The sequence below is a fragment of the Cibotium barometz genome, chromosome 23 (genome assembly GCF_041138505.1).
Source record: "Cibotium barometz isolate CiBa-2024 chromosome 23, ASM4113850v1, whole genome shotgun sequence".
NCBI lineage: Eukaryota > Viridiplantae > Streptophyta > Polypodiopsida > Cyatheales > Cibotiaceae > Cibotium > Cibotium barometz.
The window spans coordinates 51,498,555-51,511,340 of NC_141068.1; positions in this window are offsets into that span (position 1 = coordinate 51,498,555).

Consider the following 12,786-nt stretch of genomic DNA (forward strand, 5'->3'; position numbering starts at 1 on the left):
AGCAGCTACGATGGAGCTCTTGAGCCTCGAGCTCAGCGGATAGGCAACTTCCCAAACAACATGTTAAGGTAGGGTTTCCTTAACGCCTTTGGCGCCGCTGTCAGAGGGAGCGCCAATTTGCTACTTGTCAAAGCCAACTTTGATTTGAATCTGACAGAATCTCCATAGCTCGATGCTAGGTCAAAGCCAACTTTGATTTGAATCTGACAGAATCTCCATAGCTCGATGCTAGGTAAGCTCTTTGGCATGCGGTTTTTTTATTTTTTAATGTCTTGTATGGTTGTTTTTAATGCTTTTGTTGTGATTTATGCATAGCTTTGTGTTTAGAGTAGGATTACTACTTATTTGAGTGAAAAAACTTGAGATTTGGGTGATTAGAGAGCCTAATCAAGAGGGGTTTTGCTTAAGCCTATACTATTTTTCTTAAATTTTAGCTTAATCTTGTTTCTTTTGCTTAATTCCTTTGCATAGGTAGGCTAGCATTGTTAGATAATCCACCAAAAAACCCAAATAAAAAACATAAACTATCTCTTAAGTTTTACTAATTATCATTAATCTACTGGTTAGTGTGATTATAGTGAACTTAAAGAGAGCAAAAAATATAAAAAAATGAGCTTAATTGATTGTAATTAGACTAACTGGAGTGGCATTAGTGTTCTAAACGCTTGCCTTGTTCCAAATCCGTGTTTAGTCCACTCCCATTAGGCCTTAATTAGCAAGAATTAGCACTAATTAGGTCTTATTTGCCTAATTTTCTCTCTTTTGAGTGGGTTAATTAGAGACCTAATTAGAGGGATTAATTAGGACTGATCACATCTTTAGATTAGCCTAAACATTGCTAATCAACCTATATAATCCCCATCCCTAAACTCCTCACCATTTGGGAGTAATTATAAAGAGAATGTGGGGGAGAGGGAGAGCTTCAAACCCTAGCAAGCAAACACACACACACACAAGAGAGAGCAAGACACAAGAGAGAGATGGATAGTTGAATTATCTTCTATCTTCTTCTTCTCTACTCAACCAACATAACATAAAGATAAGAGTACACACTATATGGGTTAGCACTCAACTGCTACAACATACAAGGGTCAGTCCATAATGTGAACCCGACTAAATGAGCTGGCGCTATAACTATGCCAGTCTCTAGTAATCCAAAATGGCTGTCAGACAGCCTGTCATCCCACTGGCCGCATTTCACCCATAATCTCACCAACTATGCCAGTGGTGTAGATGTGGAAGCTATCACCCACGCGGGTCATCAATGTCCGCCGTAGCACTAGTTGAGCTCGATATCTCAACACTCCCCCTCAAGCTCAACTCCACACACTGCACTCCAACTAAGCTCCTAAACCTTTGGAGCTTCTCTGTGCCCAATGTCTTTGTGAAGATGTCAGCCACCTGATCCTCTGTATATACTAGATCTACATCACCTGCTAGAACCTTCTCCCTCCACAAAGTGATAATGCACCTCAATGTGCTTCGTTCTAGCATGATATACTGGGTTATTGGGCAACTATATGCTGCTCATATTATCACAATATATGACAACTGCCCTATCCACAAGCTCTCCCATGTCACCAAGTAGCTTCTGAAACCAAGCTACCTCATAAGCTGCCACCATAGCAGCACCCTGTACTCTACCTCTGTAATCAACAAGGCAACTGTTGGCTGTTTCTTACTGCTCCAACTCACAGCAGCACTCCCAAATGAGAACTTAAAACCATTGGTAGATCTCATGTCTATAATACTACCAGCCCAATTAGCATATGTGTACCCATGCAACTGTATCTTTGTACCAGACTCATAGAAAAGTCCATAAATAACTGTGGACTTTATGTACCTGAGGATTTGTCTAGCCGCATCCAAGTGTGGCTTCCTAGGGGCCTACATAAACTGACTCACAAGTCCAACAGCATAGCTCAAGTCTCACCTTATAATGGTCATGTAGATCAAACTACCCACTATGCGCCTGTATGTAGTGGGGTCCTCCAAAAGCTTACCTATATCTACGGAAAGCTTTGTGTTCTACTCCAATGGCACTGAAATAGCTTACAGCCTGTCATACCATACTTGGACAACATGTCCAAGCCATATTACCTCTGCAAATAGCAAAATGCCATGAGGTGATCTCACCACCTCTATGCCCAAGAAATACCGCAACTCACCCAAATCCTTCATCTCAAACTTTTGCTTCAAAACCATCCTGACATCATGTATGACTGCATCATTATCACCAATGATAATCAAGTCATCCAGATAGATGACTAATAGCATGATCCCTCTATCTATCTTTTTCACATATAGTGAAAAATCTACATTGGATATCTAAAATCCAATGGCAACAAGATACTCCCCGATCTTGTTTGACCATGCTCTGGGTGCCTGCTTCAAGCCATACAAGGCTTTGCATAACCTGCACACTGTAATAAAGTAGGAACTTTATTCAATAGGGTTAATAATGGGACAAGTCCATGTATAAAAGAGGGGACTTGGACCATGGTTGTAACTTTTGATGATCATTTTTAGAAATGGAAATTTATGTTTCTTGGAGCTCATGGCTTCTCTCTTGGCTTGTGGAAGGCTATTTCTATTCTCTTGGTGAGAGACTAAACACACTTAGGCATCATGTTTACATGGTGATTACTCATATTTTTCATGCATTACATCCCTTCATTCCAATTGGTATCAGAGCTCTTGATTTTGATCATGGGCATGCATGGGTTGTTGGGTAAATTTGCTTGAAAATTTGAGTTTCTTTCATTTTTTTTTCTCATTTTCTTGTAATCCTTGAGTGATTCTTGACAAATCTTCTCTAATCTTGCTTAATCTCATGGAGATGGTGAGCATTTCATGGAAATTGCTTGAATTTTGAGTGATTTTGGCCAATTTTGCCATTTTTGGACCAAATTTTGGGCCTCTGGACCAAAAATTTGGAGCAATCGGGCCAAAACTTAGGGCAAGTGACTAATTGCAATTAACTTTTCTACTAATCACATTTAGTAATCATCTTCTTCTTCCTCAAGCTTTCCATAGCCATGGGATGCTCTTCCTTTACCCGTTTTGATGCCAAACCTTAGGGTTTTTGTAGAGCTCCTTGAGATCTTTCATTTGAGCCTCTTTCTTGCAAATTTTTCTCAAGATTGGAGAGCTTTTGTTCATTCTTCCATGGCTGTGAGAAATCTTGCATTGCTAAGCTCTTAGACACTTGATAAGCATCATATTATGGTGATTTCTTCTCTCAATGAGCATGGAGACCAGCAATGGGACTGATTTTCACTTCCACGCTGAATTTTGGGCTGATTTTCGCTGATTTTCGTCGCCTCTTCCATGCCTCCTCCAAGCTATGAAGCTTAGCCACAAGCTTCATGAAGGATTGCTAAGTGTTTTAGCCCTTTTTGGTGAGATTTTGGGGAGCATTTCATGGCCAATGGAGAGGGAGAAATGGTGTTCTTTGGCTGCAAATTTGAGAGCAAAGAGAGGCCACGTTTTTCTCCTACAAGAGGCTTCTTCAACAATTTTTTCCATTGAAGCTTTCCGGATGACATTGGTGAGTGATTTGATCAATTTCTTGCAAATTTGAAGCATTTGGTGGAGCTTGGGAATGGATTAGGGTTGGACACATTCAAACTCCCCTAATTTTCAGAAATTAACCATTAAAGCTTGACCATTCACATGCCAATATTGCTTCTCCATGCATTATTGATGGCAATGGTGAAAGGAATTGATTCCACATGAGCTTGGCCAATTCATAGATCACATTTTGGGGGATTTTCTTCATTATGTCTCATTTGGCATGCCATTGATGGAATAGCAAGCTTATGCAATGTTTTTGGAGTCCCTCATGCTCATCTTGATGCCATATGGACACTATGGATGCTATACATAGCCATGCCAATGTTATGTTTTACACATGGGCATAAGAGAGCATAAGTTTTGGAAGCATGCATTTGTCAATATGATGTGAAAGGGATTGTTGGAATGCAATTGCAAATGCCTTGATTGTGGTTAACAAATGCTTATGCAAATGCCATGGTGAGGGCATTGTGAATTATTGGTTTGTGTTGGAGCTTTTGGATGATGGATTGAGGCATGAGTCCATGCTTTATTGATGAGTTCTAAATTGTAAAAGGGCATGAGTCATGCTCAATACTTGTAAGCCAACAAACTTGTTCTATCATTTGATATTATCCACATCATTTTGTACCTACACTCACCATTGCTACCACTTCAAGTTTCTATAGAATCTAGCAATGTGTGAGGGTACCTTAGCATTGGTTGGAGAGGCCAAGGGGAGAATGGCTTGAACTCTTTGTGCCGTGATTGCTTGGTAAAGCGGTACAAAGGGGGATTAGGTACACCGGTGTGAAGAAATGGCCTCAACCTTCACCTTGTGAAGGGGTGAGAAGAGCTTGGCCGGGAGATCGGCAAGCTTCAACGCGCGTCCTCAACAATCCTCACCATCGACTTTGTGGATGCATTTGGGCAACGGGGCCCCTTTTCCGTCATATTGTGTGGATATTGCAAATGCTTTGATGGACAAAGAGTGCATATGATCTTTCATGACATTGTGGGATACAAAGAGTATTGCATTGTGATTTGAGAAGTTGCATTTTCATTTGAGATTTGGTTCCAATTACAAAGGAGACTCTGGCGGAATTTTTCCAACAAGGGAGCCAAACAAGCTTATTGATTGGAGATTTACCCCATGGATACACTTGAAGAGTTATTCACAACTACCAAGGGGAGAAACACCAATCATTTGTAGCTGGATTGAGCTTTGGGACCGAATTTTGGGAATTTCTGGGATTTTACAAAACCCTAATTCAGTCCTAGGGTTTTTGGGATTAGGTCCGAGTGATTACATGACTCTATTCTACTCCTTGAGAGCTTTCAAATGAGCCATAGAACCCCTTAATCGGATATCACAATCTCGGTCAAAGTAGTCATGTTGACTTTCTGGTCAAAGTCAAACAGAATATACTTCCACTTTGACTGAATCAAAATGCTTTTAGGGGTAGGTTCTATCTTCCGTTAGCTTTCTATAGAGCCGTCAAAATCCTAATTCCGACATATATTTTGCGTTTTAGAGCCAAATTACTACTTTCAGCTGTCCCGCACAAACCCTAAAACAGAGAGTACTTGCCCACACCTAATTTTTACTGTATTCATTTGGGAGGATAGTAGACACCATTACCTACCCATAGAACCTTCTTTTGTCCAATTCCGACATCATTTGGGCATTCTACTAACATCTTGCATTTCTTCACTATGCCGAAGGGAAGACCACGCAAGGGTGGGGATGTTGTGCAAGAAATGATCATTGGTGATGAGGACATGGAAGGTAATATGGATGCAAGGGATGCATTCATCAATGAAGACAATGGGGGCAATGTACATAATCAAATTTCTCAAGGGACACAAGCGGCGGTTAACCATGACACCCTCATGCAAATGCTTGTACAACGGTTGGAGACCTTAGACTCCAAGCTTGATTCTCATTTTGAAACATTATCCTCACGGATTGGTGTGATGGAGGACAAGTTTGGGAAGTCTCAAGCACAAGAAAAGCATGGGAATTATGGTGACTATGAGCAAAGAAAAGGCAAGGGCATCTTGAATGAGGATTCCATGAAGGCCGTACAAGAGGATCCATTGGGAGCATCCACTCGGGGATTCATGGCGGATGCACGGAGACCTCTTGTCAAGGATATGTTTCCTCCTTCTTTTCATTCGGGTTTGTCTCACCTCAATGCATCAAAGGGTCCTACCTTTTCTAGGGCAATGCATTCAAGGGAAGAGGATGAGGTGTTTATGAATGATGAGGAGATTGCACTCGATTGGAATCAAATGTCCTTTGCCCAAAGACAAAGGGATGCTCATGAGAAGTGGATGGAATTGTCGAATATCATCAAGAGGGATTACAAAGACTTTGCATAATTTATGGAGTCATACTCGAAGATGCAAAGATTCAAGCCCTCTACCCAACATGATAACCCATCCCACATATCTTCCAAGGATGTCAAAGACAAAATCTCACTATCAAAGTTCAAAGGTGACGGGTCATCTCCGCAAGAGTTGGAGGAGTGGGCTACCAAGCTTGACACCTATTTCCAACTTTACCCAAAAAGTGAGCGTGATATGGTACAATTTTCCTCCTTACATCTTGAAGATTATGCTCATCAATGGTGGAGGCACTTGGTCAAACAAGGGAACACGCCATCAACTTGGGAAGGATTGAAGCGGGAGATGAACTTGGCCTTCATTTCACCCTTAGTGCTCGACCGATACCATGAAGAATGGTATGAGCTTTCTCAAAAGGGGATGATGGTGAGAGGTTACATCAAGAGATTTTTGAAGCTTTCAATCAATGTACGTGGAAGGCTTGAGTGAAGACATGAAGATGAAAAAGTTTGTGCATGGGCTTGAACACTTCATCAAGGTGGATGTGTCGGCTCAAAGGCCTAGCTCTCTCAAAGAAGCTATGAGGTTAGCCGAACTCTATGAGCCAAAGTACAAGAGGTCTCAGCCCATGACCTTCACCAAAGACACACTCAAACCAACCACTACTTCTTACAATTTTGGGAAAGGTCCTACCTCTACATTACCATCCTCTAATCCAAGAACTCCTACATCATTTGGGGGTGGACAGCCAAAGAATGGGATACATCAATTTGATGCCAAAAAGAGTAGTGACTTCATGAAGAAGAAGCCCTTTCAACCCTTCAAGAAGACTCAAAGAATGGATGATCCAAAGATTGAGGAGTTGAGAAGCAAAGGGCTATGTTTCAAGTGCAAAGAGAGGTGGTCACCCGGGCATGTGTGCAAATCAAAGAAGATTGTGGCCACTATGATCCTCATGGATGAGGAAGAGAACAAGGATGACTCTCATGACATTGAGGAATGGGAGGATTGCAATGAAGAAGCACATGAGGAGTCACTTGAAGACCATTCTTTCATCACGGAGGATGGTGAGTTTCCGTTTGATCCGGGAGGTGGAGTTAAGGAAAGCCTTGTGGACGGAGACATGCCTACCAATGCAGAAATTTCAGCTTGCATATGCTCTATCTCACAAGAGTTGTTGGCGGGTTGCAAGAACCCAAGCACACTAAGGTTGGTGGGGACCATCAATGGGAGGGTTGCACATATTCTTGTGGATTCTGGGAGCACTCATAGCTTCATCAACTCTAAATCCATCAACTCTCTCAAACTCAACACAAAGAAGACACCTACAACGTTCCAAGTGCAAGTGGCAAATGGGGAAAGTGGGAAGACTAGCTTGGTTTGCCCTTCTACAAAAAGTGGTTTTATCCTCTTCATACACTTGGGGAGGTGATTTGGTGGTTTTGGATATGGGTCCCATCGACATTATCATGGGGTGTGATTGGTTGGCTTCACTTGGTGACATTCACATGAACCTTCAACAAGGTTTCATGAGCTTTCTACATCATGGGCAACAAGTGGTACTTGCTGCAAATGCACCTAAGAAGCTCTCTTTGATCACTCCAAGGCGACTCAAGAAAGAGATTAAGGCTTTTGGCACTATCTATGTGTTACATGTTACCCAAGAGGGGATGGAAGGCAGTGGACAGCACATAGATGAGGAAATGGCAACTCTTCTTAAGGAGTATGAAGATATTTTGCAAGTGCCAAAGAGTCTACCACCTAAGAGGGAGATTGACCATGCCATAGTACTTAAACCGAATGCAAAGGTTGTCAACAAGCCTCCTTACCGTTTGTCTAAGGTAGAAAGAGAGGAAGTGGCTAAGCAAGTGCAAGATTTGCTTGCTATGGGTCTTATTCAACCTTCACACTTAGACAGCATTTAGGACGGAAAGGGGATTGTTTCACTTCATGGTGATTCCCTTTGGTCTTACAAATGCTCCGGCCACTTTTCAAGCATTGATGAATCGGATATTGGCTCCCCTTCTTTTTAAGTTTGTGCTAGTGTTCTTCGATGACATCTTGATCTATAGCAAGAGCAAAGGGGAACATCTATGTCATGTGAAGCAAGTGTTTGAAGTGTTGAGAAAGCACAAGCTTTATGCAAAGGAGAGCAAATGCACATTCATGGTCAATGAAGTGGAATATCTTGGACACTTGGTGGGTGAGAATGGCATAAGGGCTGATCCTAAGAAAGTGGCATGTGTCAAAGAGTGGCCAACACCAAGCAATACAACTCAATTGAGAGGATTTTTGGGATTATCTTCTTTCTATAGAAGATTCATGCAACATTATGCATCCATTGCGGCACCTCTTACCGACTTGCTCAAGAGGGAGGCTTTCTTTTGGGATTCCATTGCCAACAAGAGCTTCAATGAGCTCAAGGAGTTGCTCACTTCAGCCCCTATACTTGTATGTCCGGATTTTGCAAAGACATTTTATGTGAGGGCGGATGCAAGTGGTAGAGGAATTGGGGCAGTTTTGTATCAAGAGCATGGAGTCATTGCATTTGAAAGCAGAAAGCTTACCGAAAAGGAGATGGGGCTTCATGTTTATGAGCAAGAGATGCTAGCCATACTTCATGCCATCAAGAAGTGGCATCACTATCTTTATGGTGCTCATTTCAAGGTGAGAAGTGATCATAGGGTGCTGAAATTTTTCCTCTCCCAACCTAATCTTTCTCCAAAGCAAAAGAGATGGCTGGCCACACTTCAAGGATATGATTTTGAGATATCCTACACACCCGGGAAGGACAATGTAGTGGCGGATGCATTGTCTAGAATGTGGGCATGCGCTACAACTTCAATCATGGAGGTATATAGTGAATGGATCAAGGGGATTCAAGAGGAATACCTCATCAATGAAGGTGCTGCCCATATTTATACCAAATTACAGCAAGGTGATGGTGGAGAGTTCCCTCATTACAAGCTTCACAATGGTCTCTTGTGGTACAAGGATAAGGTGTATTTGGTTCCTACCTCATTCTACATACCAAAGGTGCTTCATGAGATGCACTCTTCACCACTTTCGGGCCATCTTGGTGTACTCAAAACCTATGATAAAGTGAGCAAGAGTTTTTATTGGAAAGGTATATGGGGAGATGTGAAGAAGTTTGTGATGGAATGTGCTTCTTGTCAAAAGAATAAGGATAGCCATCAACTCCCAAGTGGTTTACTTCATCCATTACCTATTCCGGATGGTAAATGGACTCACATTTCTATGGACTTCATCACGGGTCTACCAAAGACAAAGCATGGATGGGATCAAATATTTGTGGTGATTGATAGGCTTACAAAATCAGCCCATTTCATTGCTTCAAAGACCACTTATGGAGCATCTCATATTGCCAAGCAATTTTTGGAACATGTATTCAAGATACATGGCTTGCCAATCAACATAGTTTGTGATCGAGATACCAAGTTCATGGGGACTTTTTGGAGGTCATTATATGAGAGCTTGGGTACTCAAATCACTCCATCTACGGCCTATCACCCTCAAACGGATGGGCAAACGGAGTGCACAAACAAATGGCTTGAGGTGTACTTGAGGCACTATTGTCATGACATGCAAACATCTTGGGATGAGTGGCTTTATCTTGCTGAATTTTGCCATAATTCAAGCAAGCATTTGAGTATTGGCATGTCACCATTTGAGGCTCTCTATGGATATCAAGTACATGTGCCATCGATAGCCTTCCATGAAGACAAAGTGGTCAATCCATTGGCAAAAGAAGAGTTGGAAAGAATGAGACAACTTCTTCAACTTTGCAAGGACAATATGAAGAAGGCTCAAGATGTCATGAAGGCTAATGCGGATGTTCATAGAAGGAATGTGGAGTTTCAAGAGGATGATTATGTGCTATTGAAGCTTCCCAAGAGTCGGCATAACACTCTCAAAGGTGTAACCAACTCAAAATTGGCTCATAGGTATTATGGACCATACTTGATTATCAAGAGGGTTGGTGATTTGGCCTACAAGTTGGATTTGCCTTCGTCGACAAGGATCCATAATGTGTTTCATGTATCTAACCTTAAGAGGTTTATGGGATCTTTGCCTCAAGAGATGGAAGAGCTTCCACCCATGAATGAAGAAGGTGAGATCATTTATGAGCCGGAGAGGGTTATTGGCAAGAGGACAAGAGAGTTGAGGAATCGGAATATTGATGAATACCTTGTCAAATGGAAGCAATTACCCATGGATGAGGCTACTTGGCAATCATTGGAGTATGTCCAACAACATGGCTTACTTGTGGATGACTTTCCGTGACCAAGTGGTATGGTTTACTTGAGCAAATTGGGTAATATGAGGAGAAGTATACATGCTGTAATTTCTGGACAGCTTTGGGAAGGTCTACTATTGGGCCTATTTTTCTACTCCAACAAGCTTCATGGCGTATCCTAATGAAAGATTATGATGTGGGCTACATATGGCTGAGTGTACATATCATTTTCAGCCCAATATATGGAGTCTAAATGAAGGATTTTCAAGGGTCTTCATCGACTAGAAGGGTTGTTATAACAGTCCCACTCATACACTTTGGGCTTGAAGCTTTGTGGACTTGTATACATCCGGATTTTCATTGTATATGTGCTTTGGATGTACTTGAGAACTCTTAACCACTTCCCATTGATTACATTAGAGTCTCATACTTTGAGATTGTACATGTTATTGATTTTGAGGACAAAATCTTTGGGAAGGGATGGTTTGTAATAAAGTAGGAACTTTATTCAATAGGGTTAATAATGGGACAAGTCCATGTATAAAAGAGGGGACTTGGACCATGGTTGTAACTTTTGATGATCATTTTTAGAAATGGAAATTTATGTTTCTTGGAGCTCATGGCTTCTCTCTTGGCTTGTGGAAGGCTATTTCCATTCTCTTGGTGAGAGACTAAACACACTTAGGCATCATGTTTACATGGTGATTACTCATATTTTCATGCATTACATCCCTTCATTCCACACACAAAATCTGGATGTGCATTACTCTCATAACCTGGTGGCTGCATCATGTACACTTGTTCTTGCAAATCACCATATAAAAAATCATTCTTTACATCCATTTGATGTAAAGACCAACCCTTCGCAGCAGAAGCCATAGCAATGACGGCTCTCACAGTTGCCATTCTTGCAATTGAACTGAATGTCTCCTCATAGTCTATGCCATAAGTCTACGCATAGCCCTTGGCAACCAATCTTGCCTTGTACCTTCTCACTGAACCATCAGCGTTGTGCTTGACTTTATACACCCACTTACATCTGTTATGGTTTGCCTCACCTCCAAGAGAGAACTCTACACATTCATCTAATGGATAAGCAATAGAACACAAGCGTCGTGGGGTACTTACCAATGCTTCGATCTCGAGTCCCTTGAGGCCTCCAAGCTCACTTTCTGAAGCTCCAAACTCCAAGCTCCACCTCCACACTCCACCTCCACTCTGTCACCGTGGAGTCGCTCACACCCTCACATAGACCAATCACACTCTCTCTCACTCTCTCATACAAGCATAAACACACAAGCATGAAAGAGGCACAATGCTAGAATGCTCTCACTCCTCACTCTCTCACAAGCACAAAGGGGATTGTGTCCTTTTCATTATGAGAAATTGCCTTATATACAATTGGCCCTTATTCACACTTGGGTGCCCAAAACTTACTAACTAGGCCTTGGGTGGCCAATATCTCATAATGTACAACCTTTATAGTTCCTTTACATGACACTTATTAATGTCCTCAATTGAGGATCATGTTGTTAACATTCCCCCCTTCCTAATATAGGTTCTATCCTCAGAACCTGTTACCGAGGTCGAAAGACCTAGTCACCGAATTCATGTCGGTAAAAGTTACGTCTGGACTGTAGTTTTCGGAGTGTTTGACGGAATGCCAAGTGGGACTTCCAGAAGCCGGTGTGTCGATCATGTCTTCAAATGTCAGATGCGTATAAGCTGGAAGACATCTTAAGCGGTGGTAATACAGCAACATCCCTTTGTCTGAAGGCCCTTTCTTCATGTCGAACTGTAGATGTTGCGCTTCAAAGCCATCATAAGGTTCCTTAGGTTGATCTATGGTACCACCAATAACTTCATGAACCTAACACTTGCCACAATTGCAGGGTCAAGTATTCTGCGCCAAGCCTTGATCCATGTCAATAGTTGCTGTCTTTGTTCTTGAATATTCCCAAATGTTGCTGGATTAAATATAGGAAAGTTGTAGCAGACATGAGAATCCCTGCTTTTGTCATCCTTGAACTCCAGCAGCGTCCACCTTCTCTTGATAGGCATGTATAGTGGATCCACGCGCAGTGCCGGCGGCGCACTTATGTAAATTTTGCTATATTCTGGCACTGTTAAAAATTCTTGTCTCCATGTAGGTTGGACTCCAAAATCTGGCAATTGTGGCACTTCTTCATTTGTGTGATGGTGGTGTATCCACATCTGGCTGGTGTGCACAGGATGTTGCTTCCTCCATCTTCTGTGGTAAAACAATAGCTGATCATGAATGTGACCAAGCAAATTTCCAGAAAGTCTGAGAGATGAGGGTTTGCTAGCTTTGTATGTTTTGTGACATTGGCCCACAATGTTCCTTCTCCTGCCAAAACAAAAGTAATTCTTCTAATTCCGGATGGGTGGCACGAAGAGGATATGGTACATAGTGTTGCCTTGTGGGTGTGACTGCCGAATAAGCTTCTGGTAGAATCTGGTGGGTGGGATCGAAAGGAGTAATCTACATCAGCACTTTGAACATGAGTGTCGGATGTAATAGTGGATTGCCTTGTTGGATAAACTCCTCATATTCGATAGCTATCAAGGATTCCAAAACATTTTGTTCAGTATAAGGTACAACA